The 16935-nt window shown below is 41.1% G+C and overlaps 3 long non-coding RNA genes across 4 annotated transcripts in view; all 3 read left to right on the top strand.

Moving 5' to 3' along the window:
• LOC309348554 overlaps positions 1–16935 on the top strand; it is a 507755-nt gene that overhangs the window by 41852 nt on the left and 448968 nt on the right. The gene's annotated exons all lie outside the window — the stretch shown is intronic.
• LOC309348560 lies at positions 93–2352 on the top strand. The gene is made up of 2 exons (XR_014159481.1): positions 93–1041; positions 2229–2352. It is a non-coding gene; the product is annotated as an uncharacterized lncRNA (long non-coding RNA).
• The window catches only part of LOC309348549, a 37623-nt gene continuing 27415 nt past the window's right edge, over positions 6728–16935 (top strand). Inside the window, exon 1 of the long non-coding RNA XR_014159468.1 lies at positions 6728–6775. This is a non-coding gene — a long non-coding RNA (uncharacterized lncRNA). The remainder of the gene's footprint in view (positions 6776–16935) is intronic.

Genomic DNA, 16935 nt, shown 5'->3' with positions numbered 1-16935 from the left:
ACAAAACATGCAATTGCACGTGCGTGGGTGGCATTTTGCTGCTTCCGCACATGCGCGTGACTATGCGTGAGCAGCGAAACCTAGAAGTAACGCACTCCATTACTTCCGGGTCGCTGCAGAGCACAACCCGAAAATGCTTAACCTGAAGCGTATTCATCCCAAGGTATGACTGTATGTTAATAAAGCATATTACTTAAAGACACTAGCTTCCACTGTGCCTCGGTCTTCCCAACGAAAATACAATGCTGGGTGAGCACCTGGAACCCCTGGAATCTTGCACTGCTTATGGAGATTGGGGTGGCGTGTAACTATATGTTTACTCAGAAGCAAGTCATATTCCCAGGAACTGCATGGAATTGCAGCCTTAAGCTAATATTGGAATAAGTGGGACCTGCAACCAAACCTTGCTATGTATCCTTACTGCCTATCAGATGTGCTCCTCTTAAGTGCTCCTGCCAGCTACTCATGCCCCTTCCAGGACACAATCAGGACTGCAGGCTGGAAGTTCCCCATCTATGCTGTAAGTTGTTAGAGCAGAGGTTCTTAACCCTAATGGGTCCATGGATAGGCTTCAAGGGGTCTGTAACCAGGCAGAAAATAGATAAATTTCAATACAACTAAATGAATTGTATGCAGAATCTTGTATGTGTTTATGTGCAGTTGTCTGGGGAGGGGCTCCGTGGTTTTCATCAAATTCTTAAAGGGGTCTGTGACCCAAAACAAGGTTAAGGAACCATTGTGTTAGAGTCTCAAGTAGCAAGTGCCTTCCCCGCTTCCAGGGCTGCTAAACATGATCATACCTCAGTGGACTGTTATGCAATTATCATCATTTCCTCCTCCCATAATTTTTTAAAAAACATCCTTTCTAAATTTCAGCATTCTGTCAAGCATGTTGATATTTCCATCTTATTTCTTAGTGGCCATGTTTTGTATATAATCATGCAGGCACTCACCTTTTTGTTGGAAGCCACCCAGAGTGGCTGGGGCAACCTAGTCAAATGGGTGGGAGAAGAAGAAGAAGAAACATTAAGGTATCTTAAGGTATATATTTCTCCATTGCTCAATTTAGGTTGATCTATCTGCCTTTTCATAAATATTGTTTAGATGGGAAAAATTAAAAGGTAGAAGATGTAACAACTAAAGTAAGGGCTGGTTGTAATATATGCCTCCCCTTCTCATTGGCTTAATGCCACTGTAACATTCCCTTTAAGGGCAGTTTGCTATGCAGACATTAGTTGATGGTGAAAATTTAATTCCAATTGGGCAATTTATTCACCTCATGTTTTCTCCCATTGAAGCTGCTGTGAAATGTACAAGAGCAGGCTGGACAATTTTTGTGTGTCAGTTTTCACCTGTGCTTCCAGCCTTTACCCCCCCCCCCCAGTTTCTCCTTTGCTCTTCCATGGAATTCCACATGGAAGGCCACAGAATTAACCTGCAAGACAGATAGTTCAGATTATATTTGTAATTATTTTTCTGGAGAAACAATCAATATGTCAACAGGTTATAAAATATGAATGCTGCTGTTTTCATGACAAATTAAGTCAGTATTTGACAGCAGTTGAGGACCTGGGGACAAAAGCTGACAGCATGTCTGCAGCTATAAGCGAAAAGAACAAAAACATTTGAACTTTTCAAATGCCAAGCCAATAAACAGGATTCAAAAATGACAGCGGAGTAGAGCTCCTCTATTTTTCTGCAATAGAAGCCATCTCTTTTAAATTCTCTCAGACAGTTGTGAATCAAGCATCTGAGGGAACAATATAAATAGTGTGATAATATTAACTATACCCGTCATAAATTTGAGTTTATATCCTCTGAAAAAAGTACATTATGTTTCATCAATGTAGTGTAGTCAAAGAGCATATGGATCTCGCTCCTCATTTGCTTGCTTCCATATCCATCTGTCTTTAGAAAATTACCTTCTTGTTGCTGAGTTAACACCCCAAAAATAAATTATTTCAGAGCCTCTGTGGAACTTCTATGGAAATAGCTTTTATATCAACAAAACTGCTTGCTGCAGCACTCCTAGCTTACTTATCAGATGGCCTGCATCCAGTACAACAACAGGAGGGGATACTGCAGTTAAAATACTTTGCCTCTCTGTCACTCAAAAGCATTTATGTTCAGAATCTTTCCAAGGTAATGAGCAAGATGACTGAAGGAGAGCAAGGTAGTGGAAGGCAAATGCCATTTTCAATAACTTTGTTTTTCTCTTCTCTACTCAGAGCCTGCCCTGTAAAACAAGAGTAGGCAGAAAGTTGATTCCTGTGGATCTCCAACCCATTTCTGTTAGAGTGTCCAGTGCCTAATGCTCGCTGGGATTCTTGCAAAAATAAAAATGCCAGACTAGCTGAGTCTTGATTGGATCTATTCTAGCTAGACCCTGCTTATGTTATTAAGCATGCATGTCCAGGATGTGTGTGTGTGTGAGAGAGAATTACAAACGTTCACAATTCTATGTGCATATGGATAGGCTAGCAATGCAACATGACTGGTTTTTGTTGCCCTGTGGAAAACATCAGAAATAGTTGGCCACTAGAGGGAGTATAGCTGCTGTTGAATGTAAAATCTGTGAGGTGAAAACTGTGGCAAGGATAAAGTTGTTCAAATTATAATATCAGTACAGTGGTACCTCAGGTTACATACGCTTCAGGTTACAGACTCCGCTAACCCAGAAATAGTGCTTCAGGTTAAGAACTTTGCTTCAGGATGAGAACAGAAATTGTGCTCCGGAGGCGCAGCAGCAGCAGGAAGCCCCATTAGCTAAAGTGGTGCTTCAGGTTAAGAACAGTTTCAGGTTAAGAACGGACCTCCAGAACGAATTAATTACTTAACCCGAGGTACCACTGTAGTCTTAACAACTTCACCCTTCACACAGTTTTACAGGAAGTTGAGAAATCTGAGGATTATTGGAAACAATGTATTCTGGGCCCTTCTACACTTAATTGCCCCAGCTCAGATCACATATAAGGTACACACATGGCATCTTTTGCAAAAATGCACATACCTGAACTACTCCCTTGAAACTGCCCCTGCACAACCATCCTTACCTTCCAAGCAAGGCACAGAGCTGTTAAGGTTGAAATCACACAATTTTAAGATGCAATCATACTGTACAAAACATAAAATATATTCAAATTACAGTGGTACCTCTGGTTACGTACTTAATTTGTTCCGGAGATCCGTTCTTAACCTGAAACTGTTCTTAACCTGAAGCACCACTTTAGCTAATGGGGCCTCCTGCAGCCGGAGCACGATTTCTGTTCTCATCCTGAAGCAAAGTTCTTAACCCGAGGTACTATTTCTGGGTTAGCGGAGTCTGTAACCTGAAGCATATGTAACCTGAAGCATCTGTAACCTGAGGTAGCACTGTATAAATAAAAAGTAAAAACACCCAAAATTGTACAATGTGCTGGTATTAATGGCTTATACATCTAGTTTTTCAAGACCGATTTAAAACCAATTTTCCTTAAAGAGCCTTGAATCAGGCTTTACATTTGCCATTCATTTGTACTGTGCAGTGCAATTATATTCAAGTTTACTCAGATGTAAACCCCATTGTGGTCACTGGGGCTTCATCACCAGGTAACTATGCATTGCAGCCTTAAGGCTATCAATGTCTAACAAAGTTTTCAAATGTAATGTACCGTATTTTCTTTTCTAAAGAATTGTGTACATAATTGATACACATGTACATCAGTAATACACTTTTCCAGATTAAGTTGTACCAGTTAACTGGAATTTTTGACAATCTAGAAGTAAAAACAAAACTTTTCCTGTCCCTTAAGACCTATCCAGCTCCTGAAAATGCCAAAAGACTATTTGACTGTGAGGAACATGGAAGCAATGCTTTACTTTCTTGGAAAATGACAATAATACAGGAGGAAGGAATGACCTTTATCATGAGTTGTATTGTCAACTTCAATTTGGAAAGCAAAGTTTCCTGTTTTCGTCTCTTGCTGGGCTTGTTGCGTTTCAGTTTGATGCAACTCTATTTTATTGTTATTGTTGTTATTAGTAATCACCTTTAACATCACCTCTCACCTATGCCTCCTAGAAGCTGTCAGCATGCTACAGGTGCCAAACCATGGGAAATGGCTTTGTCTGGCTGACTAAACCCGGTGGGGGTAGCCAATGGGTCTCAAACTCTTGGTGAGTTAGGGACTTCCCTTGCATGTGAAGACAGGCTTCAGCAGACTGAGTGGGTGGGTCTAATGGTCAAGATTTATTATTAATGCTGGAGATGGAAGAGTATCACCATAGTAGGCTAATGCATTAAGATATTAAGATGTAGCACAATATTCTGCAGATTGCTCTTCCCAGTATCACTGGCACAGCTGCCATTTTTCCTTGGAAGGAGAACGTAACACATGAAACCATGATTGTCCCTCCTGCGAACTCTGAAATAATCACATTTCCTAGTTATGTGTTGAGGTGCATCATACATATTTTCCACATTCAGAGAAATCTGGAATGACATTCTTATCTGTACCTCAACACCACCTGTTGACTGAAATTTCATCTACTCATGGCAGGCAGTTTAATAGCAGCATAGGGAGCCCAAATGTCAGACACCTGTTACAGAAAACAGCATAAATGTTGTGCTTGTTGCTACTGATTTCAGCTGGGCAGAACCCACTTTGTGCTGTACTCTGATGAAATTTACTAGTCTATAAAGCTTGCAGTGCAATTACTATGTTGAATTCAAACTGCGTAAAATTGTTCTTAGGGTGAGTTACTATTGTATTTTTTTAAAATAAACAGTTTTAGCTATTGGTTTATATTGAGTGTAGTTCCTTCTAATCCTTCTTATTTTTGTTTATTAGTTTCCAAGAAACTAGAAATAACATGGTTGGTTAATGGTGCTTAAAGCTAATTTAGATGAAAGAGAAAATTGTTATACATGCAGCCAGCAACCTTCACTGTAGTGTGTTAAAAGGCAACCAATCCTATTCAATGTGTCAAATTTCTCTATGGACTAGTTAATTGGCTCTGTTAAACATGGTCGCTTCTATTTTATACTTCTATTCAAATTTCAGTTTTCCACCAAGTTGCCCAAGCTTCATTAATTCATAAACATTGGCCTTGTGTGCCATAATTGTACGCCTCTCATGCAGAAATTCACTACTCGTACTACATTACTTCAAGGATGCCTAGTCCTTGTTCAACTGAAAGCTGTTTTAGCAATTTTTAGTACATTTATTAGCAACACTTAATCTACATCAAGTAAAACAAATTGCAGGTTCTCTCCTCTTTAATATAGGGCACAGGCACATATTGTACTTTGCGGATGGATTCATTTGGTAGATGCAGACTGATTTGATATCATTACAGTGCTCAAATGTTACAGACACCACCAGTTATTTTTTTCCTTCAGGATGATCTAAACTGGATAACCATTAATGCAAAATGTGAATATCCCACAAAATTAAATTTTAGGATTATTATAGTCCTTAGTAGCAATACCAGCAGTAGCAATTCTGCAGCAATGTTAAAACGATCCAGTCTTTTGGGTGGGCAGACTAATTGTATGGGTCTTTCCTATGCTCACAGCCACCAAGTTGGGTCATTTATATGTTAACCAGCTGCACAGAGCCACTCACAGACAAGCAATGTTCACAGAGCCTTGTATTGACTGGAAATATTACAGAGCTATGCATAATTCTGAGGTATTAAGAATATTGTTACAAAAGTTGTGTGCCTCCCCCTCTCAGCCGAGTGGTGGCAAGAGTCCATAGGGTTCCAGGCACTCACCCAGCGTCTGTGTTCCTTTGGAGAATTGAGACACAGCAGATACTGTTGTAGCTTTAAGAAATATGGTTTATTCACCTATTTACACCTTCAGTCTGCATGGAGTCCAGATCTTACAGCATGGTCATTTCAAAAGGGGCTTGTACCTCACAGTTGTGCAGCCAGCCTTCAGCCAGCCTGCCTAAGATGGACTCCAGCCCTCTTCCTGCTTCTTTTTCCCAGACCCCTTGCTCAAAACCTCTCTTTTCCTGTCACCTCACACCCAGTGACCCTAGCAACCTTCCCAATCCCCACCATGCGCAGCCAAAGGGGAAGAAGAGTGGAAATCTGTTTCTCCCCACATCACTCAATATTCGAGGTACTGTGGCTGAGACTGGAAAAGCAATGAGGGTACTCAGGATTGAGGTGTGGAGCAGCAGGTTTGCTAGGCTCATAAAGCCTTGGACAAAAAGCTGGGATATGAAGACCTGCAAGAGTTTTAGAGACTAATGCACAGGTGCTTTTCTCTATCAGTCTTACCAGCATTAGCTTCCACCAACACCCAACCATGCCAGAGAAATAAAGAAAAGCCTTAATTAACTGTGGTAAAAGTATAATATATTCAAATAATGTACTGGCTATCTTAAAGAGGTATGTGAAGAAATGAGTTGTAATAGGTATTGTGTAATGTATTTTGACATTTGTATTGTATTGTACATTCCACTATATTCGGTGTGAGAAGTTTTCTGTTTGAAACTTAGTTCAAATATCGCTTGGGCCTTAACTGACAGTTATGAGGAGGGGATGGTGTTAGAATTCTCAGCATAGATGCGAAAGGTAGGCGCATTTTGATTGGTGGGTGCAGGTTTAGAATTTTCAGTTAGACAGTGTGATTGGCTGGGGCTGAACTGGAGGGGCCAAAAGAAAGGTATATAAGGCTCTGCAGAGGATTTGTTGGGCAGCTGGAATAGTTGGTGCTTGAGGTTCAGGGAGCCAGCAGAGGAAGAGGATGGGGGAAAGAGGAAGGAAGAAGACCTGACAGGTAAGGTGGAGGGTCTTGGAGGCCAAATACTTGCTGGGTAGAGCTGAATCACTTGTGTTAGGCTGAAAGGACAAGGGGAGCAAGACAAATCTGCACTTCAACAGGGTTGGACAAAGAGGCTTCCAGCAGAGTCCTCTGTTGCAGTGGCTTAACTGAGGTGGAGAGAATAAGGTGCCAGTTTGGCTAAAGAATTTTAATAGCTTCCTTAAAGCTGTCCTACTTTATCATTAATAGATTAATATAAGCTGTTGGTATTTAAAGTGACAGCAACAAGTTGACAAAAGGTTATGCTCATTTAAAGATACTGTACTATTTCAAGTAGCCAGATAAGTTTGTGCATTTAATAATCTTATAATAAATGAGCATAAAATCCTTTGTTAAATGTAATATGTGACTTGCTTTGTACCACCAAGTTATTGGTAAGGTTCTGAGGGGGAAAGTGAGCAGCATTTCTGATCAATATAATATTATAGCTATTTAATTATTAACAAGAAAAGAAAATATAAAATAGGGGGAAAGAAAAGAAAGTGGGGGAAAGAGAGAAAGGATTTATTAGTTGGAAATCATACAACATTTCTTAGATACATTCAGTAACATTATTTGAGCGAAAGTTTTCTAATTATAAAAAAAAACCTTAAGAGATTCCCATGAGTCTGGATCAGGAATGATTATTAATAGATTAAATGTTTCCTTATCAAGATAAGAAACTCAGATATATTTCTATAAATGTGACTATAAATATGGGTATGACTATGATTATGAATGTGGTGGGAAAGGGATAACCTGGATGCCCAAGCCCTTTTCATTCTGTAGGTTTATTTTGGCCATATTGAGTTATATGATGTTGGGGGATTGCCATCATATTCAACTCCAGCAATTATTTCAGCATGTGTAAGTCCAGCTGGGAGTTGAATAACACTGGAACTTGCCATATATATATATATATATATATATATATACAATGGCTGTGGCATGTGTACTTTCCCCTCAACCCCCAGTAGTTGTATACTTAATGTCAACTTTCTTCATCAGTATGATTACGCCACAAGATGGCTCTCTAACCACAAATATACTAACAAATACAAATTCTACAAATTCTACAGTTGTTTGGGAACAAGTCAGAGGAGGTTTGTTGTGAGATCTGATGATACAAAAATGTAATCATTACCAATGGCAGCTTTAATATTTCTCTCAAACACTTCATGGAATCATACTGTATGGTAGTGAAATGAGGATTTACTAAATATTTCAGATGAAATGACTGGTAGCTCCAATTTATTTTTGCATATCTTGTTTGCTGGTATTAATTTTCTGTATGCAGTTTTCCCAAGCCCACATATGCACACACAAACTCATTTATATATCATGTTTCCATGCACAAGAGATTTGTGGATAGCTGCAAACCTAGGCCCTGAGGCAAATAAAATTATTAACAGGCACTGCAATCATATACATCAGGGGTGGAGAACCTTTGTTGGCCAGCGGGACAGATTCTTATTTCTCCACCTCTGGTGGGCCAAATTTGACTGGTGGGTGGGGCTGCCCATTTGTCAATCACTTGGTGTCAATATGCCATCAGAGGGTCAGCGTGTTGGAATGTCAAACCACAGTGCTGAGCTGTTTGAAAGCCCTTTTGCAAGCAGCCCTGCATTGCTCTTGAAACCTCTAAAAACCAAAGTTTTATAGAGTAGTGCAGGGCTGTTTGCAAAGAGCTTTCAAACAGCTCTATACAGTGGTACCTCGGGTTAAGTACTTAATTCATTCCGGAGGTCCGTACTTAACCTGAAACTGTTCTTAACCTAAAGCACCACTTTAGCTAATGGGGTCTGCTGCTGCGCCGCTGGAGCACGATTTCTGTTCTCATCCTGAAGCACAGTTCTTAACCCAAAGCACTATTTCTGGTTAACCTGAAGCGTATGTAACCTGAAGCGTATGTAACCCAAGGTACCACTGTATTGCGCTTTGAAGTAGCATCCGGCAACATTGAAGTTCCTGCTCATCAGCTGATGAATAGACTTTAATCCTGCTCTTAACGGGATTCAGTCTCTGCTCCCTATCAGGCCTTCAGAGTGACACCAGTGGATTGGCAGGTAGGAAAAACAGCATTGTGGCTCAAATGGGACCTCCTTTTGGGCCAAGACTGGCCTGTGGACCAGAGGCTTCCCATTCCTGCTATACATATCTGCTCATAAATAAGTTCCAATGAAATCAATTTAGGTTGTTCCTGACTAAGGGCACAATGCTAAACCTAGATCTGTTGGGATGAGCAAGCTAGGTTATGACAGACCTCCAACTCAACTGGCAGGTTCCTGGATCAGCTGGGCTATACTGGAACACATTCCCAACCCTCCTTAGCCAAAGATATGCCTGTGTAAAACCCTCACCCCAGCTCAGCTGGGGCTATGCAGGCTGCTCTGATACTGGAGGAACACACACTGGTGTAAGCCTTGAAAAAAGTGTGTTCTGGGGGAGTGATGGAAGCAGGACTGGGCAAGATTGTAATTCCGTTCAGTTTGTGGCCTGGCAACCCAGCAGAAATTATGCCAGGGAGAAGGGTGGTGTAAGTCAAATTCTATTTTAAATGCTTGCTTTCCCTCTGCCAAGCTTAAGTCAGCTCAGCTGTCAGTAGCCTGCTCCTGAATGGAGTTTGGAACTACTTTATCATGCATAATTTTTCTTTAGCTTAGCATCAGCACATACAAGCTATTGTAGAAAGCAAACTGAGGTAAGTATCACTGCCAACATTTAGATTTGTTATAATAAAATCCTACTAATTGTGTTTCCCCAATTCAGTATGAAAAATGTGTATTTTTTGAAAGCACAGGTGTACTCTCTTCCTTCTTACCATGTAATATGTTCCTGGCATTAACTATAAGTTCCAGGGCTGATCCCTAGTTCAAATTAAGTCCATTCTGGTTATAACAACTGACTTTCCTTATCACCAGTAGACTGCAGGGCTGAAGAGAGTTAATACCTCCATTCTGAGAGCCAATGGAGTTTACTTGCTTTTTGCACAGGGTTGAACAGACTGTCTGAAATCAGGATAGCACCCACACAATTCCAACTCTGTGACCTTATTGTCAAACCTTGTTAGCAGAGCTTTCTTTCTATTCCCCCCCCTCTCTCTTTCTCTTTTGAGAGAGATTAATTGTAATTTGTAACATCTGCAGGTATCAGATCAGCCACTGTTACTATTTCTCTTTGAAAATGGCAGCTAGACAATGACCCTGAAAAGAAGTTATTTGCACAGATAATATTTCACATTCTGTCAAGGCTTCTATTAACACGTTCCTTCTGTTTCAATAAAAGCATATTTTAAGACATCACGGTTCTTTGGAATTGTTAAGCATTGCAGCAAGGACAAATACGTTCCTTGAGAATGAATAAAAGTGCTAAACCTCTTATGGCAGGATCTGTCACTCATCAACAATGAAATTTTATCCCCTTTTAAAAGAGGCTTCAGATTTTGCTTCTCAAATAAATATAAATCAGCACCCTATTCTAACTGCTCTGAGAGATTCTTTGTTTCTCTGAAATGAAATCACATGGCACCCATCTGAAGAGCCTGCAGTAAGTGCTTTAGCTAGTAGTACTAATGGCAGCTGGATAATTTCCAGCCCTTTCCAAATTTGGAGGTGGGGAATGAAGATCCACATTGGAGCAATTTTTACAGGCCAGTAACAGTCACTTTTAAGACTGGGCTGAATCCTTAGTTCAGGGATAGAGAGCTTGTGGCTCTCCAGATATTGCTGAACTACATTTCCCATCATCCCTGACATTTTGCTATGGTAGATGGAGCTCAGAGGCGCTAGCTTCCGAAAGAGAAGGGGGCTCAACATTGTACATGTGATGTCATAACACTGGAGGAGCCGGGGGTGGAGCTGAATGTGATGGCAGCGCGGCTTCAATGGCCACGGCTTCTGCTGCTGCCTCTGCCTCTGCTACCACTGGCTGGGGGACTGCTTCCCTGCTCATTCCCGTCTGTGGCAGGAGGAAGAGGAGCTGGTTACTGAAGCCACGCTGCGTTTGGCTTCCTCAGGAGAAGCTGGGGGGGGGGGGTGGAGCCGAGCACGGTGGCAGCATGGATTCAATTACTGTGGCTCCTCCTTGTGTTGCTGTGGAAGGGAAGGAGCAGGGAAGCAACCCCTGGCTGGTGGCCGTGGCAGGAGGAGGAAGAGGAGCTGGCCATTAAAGCCACGCTGTGCTTGGCTCTGGCTTGGCCTCTTCCACCACTTTTGAACATTGGGGCTTCTGGTGCAGTCCCGCAAAAATGGGGTTTGCCCCCTAGGAGATGCTGCCCCTGATGGGGTTGGTGGAAATTGTCAAAAGCATCTGGAGGGCCCTACTGCTCACCCCTACATTAGCCAGTGAACAGTCCTGTTGAGGATACAGCATGGTTTCCAACTAAGTTTTACTCAGAGTTGACATACTGAAATTAATTAACCTAAGTTAGCCATGTCCTTTAATTTCAATGGCTGTACTCTGAGCAGGACTAACATTGGATACAACCCATACTTGTATCAGGGGTTGGGGGAGGAAGTTCAGTAACAGCAAAGTACAGGTGTCTGTAAAACTCAATAACTTGAGCTATAGGTGAATAGTCTATAGAATCATAGAATCTTAAAGTTGGAAGGGACCCAAGGATCATCTAGTTCAACCCCCTGCAATGCAGGAATATCAGCTAAAGCATCCATGATAGATGGCCATCCAACCTCGGCTTAAAAACCTTCAAGGAAGGAGAGTCCACCACCTCTCGTGGGAGTATGTTGCACTGCTGAACAGCTCTTACTATCAGAAAGTTTTCCTGAATGTTTAGTCAGAATCTCCTTTCTTGTAACCTGAAGCCATTGGTTCGAGTCCTACCCTCCAGAGCAGGAGAAAACAAGCATATTCCCTCTTCTATATTGCCTATTGTTTAACCCCAGCCAGCAAGGTCAGTTATCAGGCATGGTGTGAGCTATAATCCAGCCACAGTTCTCAACTCCCACCCTGTGGTAGATGGATCAATAGTTTCAGATGTTCAGAAGTATACTTTATTCAGTTAATTCTGTACTGCTGTTAGAGAAGCTACTGAAGTGTTAAATCCCTTTCCCCCTTTTGGTCAACAGTTAACAAAAAGTGTAAAAGTGCAGTCTTCCAGGGAATTCACTTTACTAACATATGTTTTCCTGAAAAAAACATATTTTTGCTTCTTCAGTCTAAACACACTGGTCGTTCTGACTTTAATTTCTGCTCAGCAAATGGAAGAGATGTGAAGCAAATAATGTTTAGAGCATAATATAACCATGAAGAATTAGCCTCTCCGGTTGATTAAAATGCACACACACAACAAATTATAGAACACAAACCAGATTGTTAAATTAGTGGATAAAGAGAACAGAGTCGATGAAATTGATCTTTGTTTTCAATATATCTAGCCACAAAATTTAATCTTGAAGATTAATATCAATTTGTCTTGGACAGAGAACCATTCTGTAGACTATCAACACAGAAAGGTTGTTAATTGGAATAAATGTGTTAAATGTGGTATGTGTTAGAGGGCACAATAAGAGGAGGAGGCAGAGGGGAAACATCTATTCCACAACTTCAGTGAGGAGACTTCCAGCTGCCACTGAAGACCTATAAATAAATCTTGATTTTGCATTATGACACATCTGTGGTCATCAGCAGGTTAACTGTTAAAGTGTCTTACAATGTGCTGCTTAACTTGAAAAGGAACAAAGGTATTGTATCTTCAAACAATTTATTTGAATGATCGGGAGAATGAGACTACCTAGTGAGCTTCACAGCTGTGTGGGAATCAGAGGTTAGTCTTATACAATGTATAGCAGGGGTTCTCAAACTTTATACCTCTAGGGCCCAGAAAAGACAACTGAAAATTACTGAGGCTCACCAGTCACAAAATGGTAGTGCAGGGTAAAGTCAGTCACAAAATGGTGGCAGATAGAGGCAGAGTTTGTTACTATTTTAATCAATATAACAATTGCCTATTCATTTTGGTGTGTTTTCTTGCATTGCTACTGTATAATTTGGTTTCTTTGGCCTGAAGCCCCAGAAGCAGAGAGTGGCACTTTAGTTCTTGCTTCTTGGGAGTAGGAGATTAAATAGGTGCAGAAGTCATTCTGCCTCACATTTCTATTAATTTCCCAAGTAAGCCTAGGCCCAGTTCCCCTAAGACAAATCTGCATGCAGTAGTGAAGAGGTGAGCTTGTGTAGCCCACTGCATATCCCTCACCTGACAGCTTTGAGCTTCAGATAGATTGTGGATGAAAGCACACCTGTTAGAGAGACTATATTCAGCACACCTGTTAGTGAATAAGACTGTGCATGAGATTCATCATGCAGCTAGGAATCTTTCAGTTGGGGCTTCCTGATTCTGGAATGTTCTCATTGCTGAGGGCCACTTGATGCTATCATTAACATACTTTTGGTGCCAGGTAAGACTTACCTCTTTCCCCAGGCATTTGATGGATTAGTATGGTTTTGGTGTCTATTAATTGTTTGCTGAAATTTTTGCTGCTGTTTTATTGGAATTTGTATGTAATTCATTGGGGTTGGGTGTTTTTTTTTTTTTTTTTTTGCTATATGCCATGCTTTATGCTTTTAAATGTAACTTGCTTGGATATTTTTATGTGTCAAATAACTACAAAATTGAATACACACACACACACACACACACACACACACACACACAGTTTCAGCTTTTGCCCCAGTCAGCTTGGGGTGAGAATATGAAAAAATGCTCTCAAAGTATGCAACCATTATGTTACTTATCTGGTAAAGAAATTAAATTGTATAATCTGTATTATGCAAGGGTTTATGAAACGTCTTTCTCTGGCTTTAAATGTTAGGAATATTCTGTCTTGGTGCAGGATGGTGAAGCAGTCTGAACAAATTCATTGTACAAGCTGGTGAATAGGGAGAGAGAGAATCTCCTTGTATCAAACTTTAAAGTTAGTCAAGCCTTTTCTTGTATAGTTTTTTAAAAGATCGTTCTAAGAAACCTGATTTTCTCTGGTGGGTTACAACCATTTGCAGATTTGAAAAGTGCCATTTATATTCTTGTGGCTGCTGAAGCAATTTCATATTTGGTAGGCCTTGGACCTTTTGATACTCATTTTTGAGGTGTTTATAGATCATTGTGTAAGATGAGGCTGCTGCACGTGACAAGCAGAACCTTGGCACAGGATGAGGCTAATTTCCTCTGACTGCAGAGATTAATGATACTCTTTTTTTTTTTTTTTTTAGTAATACAAAGAAAATCTCTTCAGCAGATGAACTTTCCTATGACACTGAGGGGGAGGGGAGAGCTCTAGTCCATTCATTCATTCATTCTCTTCTCTCTCTCTCTCTCTCTGTGTGTGTGTGTGTGTGTGTGTGTGTGTGTGTGTGTGTGTGCTTTCCTTAGCTATTTGTAGGAGATGGAATGAGCCCAAAGAACTCTGCCAATTCCTTTTGGGAGCTACTTATGGTGGCTGGGGGAAGTGAATGCAGTCCAAATCTCTTGGAGGAAAAGTTAGCTTATTATTATTATTACTACTGTACTAGGAATGCCAAAGCCAACAGTTTTTTCAGCTCCACCCATGCATCCACCCACCCATCCAAAGTGGTTATATACTAATTACATCTCAAACCCCTCCCAAGACAGCTTCCAAAGGATCTTCACCTCATATGGTTGCTATGAGGATCACAGGCCCTTGAGTGGCACCTTGGAGGAAAGGTGAAATGGATATAAACGTAATACTTATAAATGAGGAATAAACAAAATAAACAGCCTCTCTCCAGCCTACCTACTACCAGGAGGGCGGCAGGTTTGGAATAATGAAAAAGTGTAATCCCAAACAGCAAAAAAATAAGAATATGGGGCACAGCTGGGATATCCACACCTACAAACAGTGGACTTGGCATGTAAGCCCATGGCACACCCCATGTTTGGCTGTCTGTTGCAGCATGCTTGCCTGGGTGGGATGTGCAGGAAGCTCACAATCCACGATCCTGTACTACATTTAGCTTCCTCACATTGAATTCTCATCCAAACTATCCTCTGCACCACCCTACTTTTTATAACAGCATTTTAAGTTTGCTGAAGCATCTTATAGGTTTTTTTTAATCCTCACAAGAACCATGTAAAGTAGACTGTACTGCAATTTTAGAAAAACAACAGAAGGAACATTACTATCACCTTTAACCAATTTATTATGGCATAAGCCGTTTGGGGGCCAAAGCAAACCTCATCAGATGCATCATTCTTGGTATTCCATGAAAGCTTATGGAATAATATATTTGCTAGCTTATAAAGTGCTACTTCATAATTGTTTCATTTCTGGTGTAAGTTATGGCTAGTTGGCTGTGTCTTTGAGTAATGTACCCAACACCACACAACTAGCAAGTGATAGAGGAGGATTTTAAAGTTAAGTCTCCAGATTCCCTGGTATGTTTGTCTTTTCAATGTATAAAGAGAAGGAGACTGTCGGCAGTTTTGCTGAGAAGGAAAACTGCTATCCGCAAGCCTTCGCAGCCCGGCAGGAACTCTCGCTGGGCTCCGCAGGCTTGCGGATAGCTGCCTGAAGCCTGGAGAGCGAGAGGGGTCAGTACCTCGCTCTCTCCAGGCTTCAGCGAAAGCCTGCATTTGCTCCATAGGACGCACACACATTTCCCCTTCATTTTTGGAGGGGAAAAAGTGAGTCCTATAGAGTGAAAAATACGGTAAAAATCAGGAATGCACAGCTTTCATACTTTTCTCAAATCTACACCCCCCCACCCTACAGTTCCAATAACAAACAAGTGTTGAAAATTGCAACACACACAGAATCCACCCACTGTTTGCCTTGTTGATTGTGGTGGATCTAAACACAGGAGAAAAGCACTATAAATAAGTTGGAAATTAAATCGTTTTAACAAAAGAAAAAAAATCCCAATGAGAAATCCCGTTTTAAACAATTCTGCCTCTCTGGCACCATCTGGCGCAGTTTCTTTACTAATGTAGGTGTGTTGCTGCTGCTTACCAGAGGGTAGAGGGGAGGGGTGCAAACATACTGGCAGAGCCAAACTGGCATGCCTGCTGGTGCATTTGCACAACACCCGCCTCCCTGCCACCTTGCAGTAAGCAGCAGTTTTGTGGCAAGTATTGTTGTCCCACACTCACTAGTGATCTAGTTCCACTCTAAACATGTATGAAGAAGCTCTGACACACATGTAGAAACTTGTGGACAGGCATAGTCTCTTAGGAAACATGAAGTGTCTGCAGTCAAGATGTTTGCTCTTTTAGCTGATGAGATTCCATTTACAAATGTCTCCACAACTAATGCAATGGGAAAGGAGGAAATTTGATGCAAAAATCTGGATATAAGTTTAGCTTCTACCTCCCCTATGGGCATTCCCACTTTGCCAAAATCTGTTCAGACAGAGGGATAAGATGAGAATAAAGTCCTAACTGCTATTAAAATTACAAAATCTGAACTTTTAGCTTGATAGATCTCTAAATCTCTTTAATGCAGCTAGCATGTGTGGAACAGATGTTGCCAGTTCTGTTCTGTATGCACAGGCACCTCTGAGATCCAGCAAGGGGAAACCTTAAAATATATCAAGGTCTTCTTTAAAGCTGCAGTAGCTAAGCAAGCCTTCCCCAACTGGGTGCCTTCCAGAAGGTTTGGACTACAATTTTCATTAATGCCATTGTAGCCCAAAACATCTGGAGTGCACCAAGTTAAGGAAGGCTGAGCTAGGTCAATGGTATCAGAGGGGACGTGTATAGAGACAAAGGCGGCTTTCTGGATTGCTAGTTTCTCCTAGTGACACAAAGCATGAGGTAAGAAGGCTAGTTTAATTCAAATGGGTATAGCGGAATATCAGGATAGAGGATTTTTCATAAAGGAAAAGCTAAGGGAAGCCCATGCAGAGAGCAACCAACTGGGGATTTTTCCCTCAAAGAAGACAATGGAATTAAAAACGGAATTAAAAATGAGGCACAAACTGTATGAATGGCCAAGGCCAGCTTAAGGCGGTACTGGTGGTGCTGGTGCATTTCCCAGAGGAGGATGCCTTTCCCTCAAAAGGAATGTATGAAATAAGGTACCCAAAAATATATGTTATGGTATTTTAAAGACTAATGCAGTTATTGCAGCATACACTATCATACTCTGAACACCCACAGTTTCACC

This window comes from Podarcis erhardii (assembly GCF_964252035.2).
Source record: "Podarcis erhardii genome assembly, chromosome: 8".
Taxonomy (NCBI): domain Eukaryota; kingdom Metazoa; phylum Chordata; class Lepidosauria; order Squamata; family Lacertidae; genus Podarcis; species Podarcis erhardii.
This window is presented reverse-complemented; position numbering and strand designations above follow the sequence as displayed.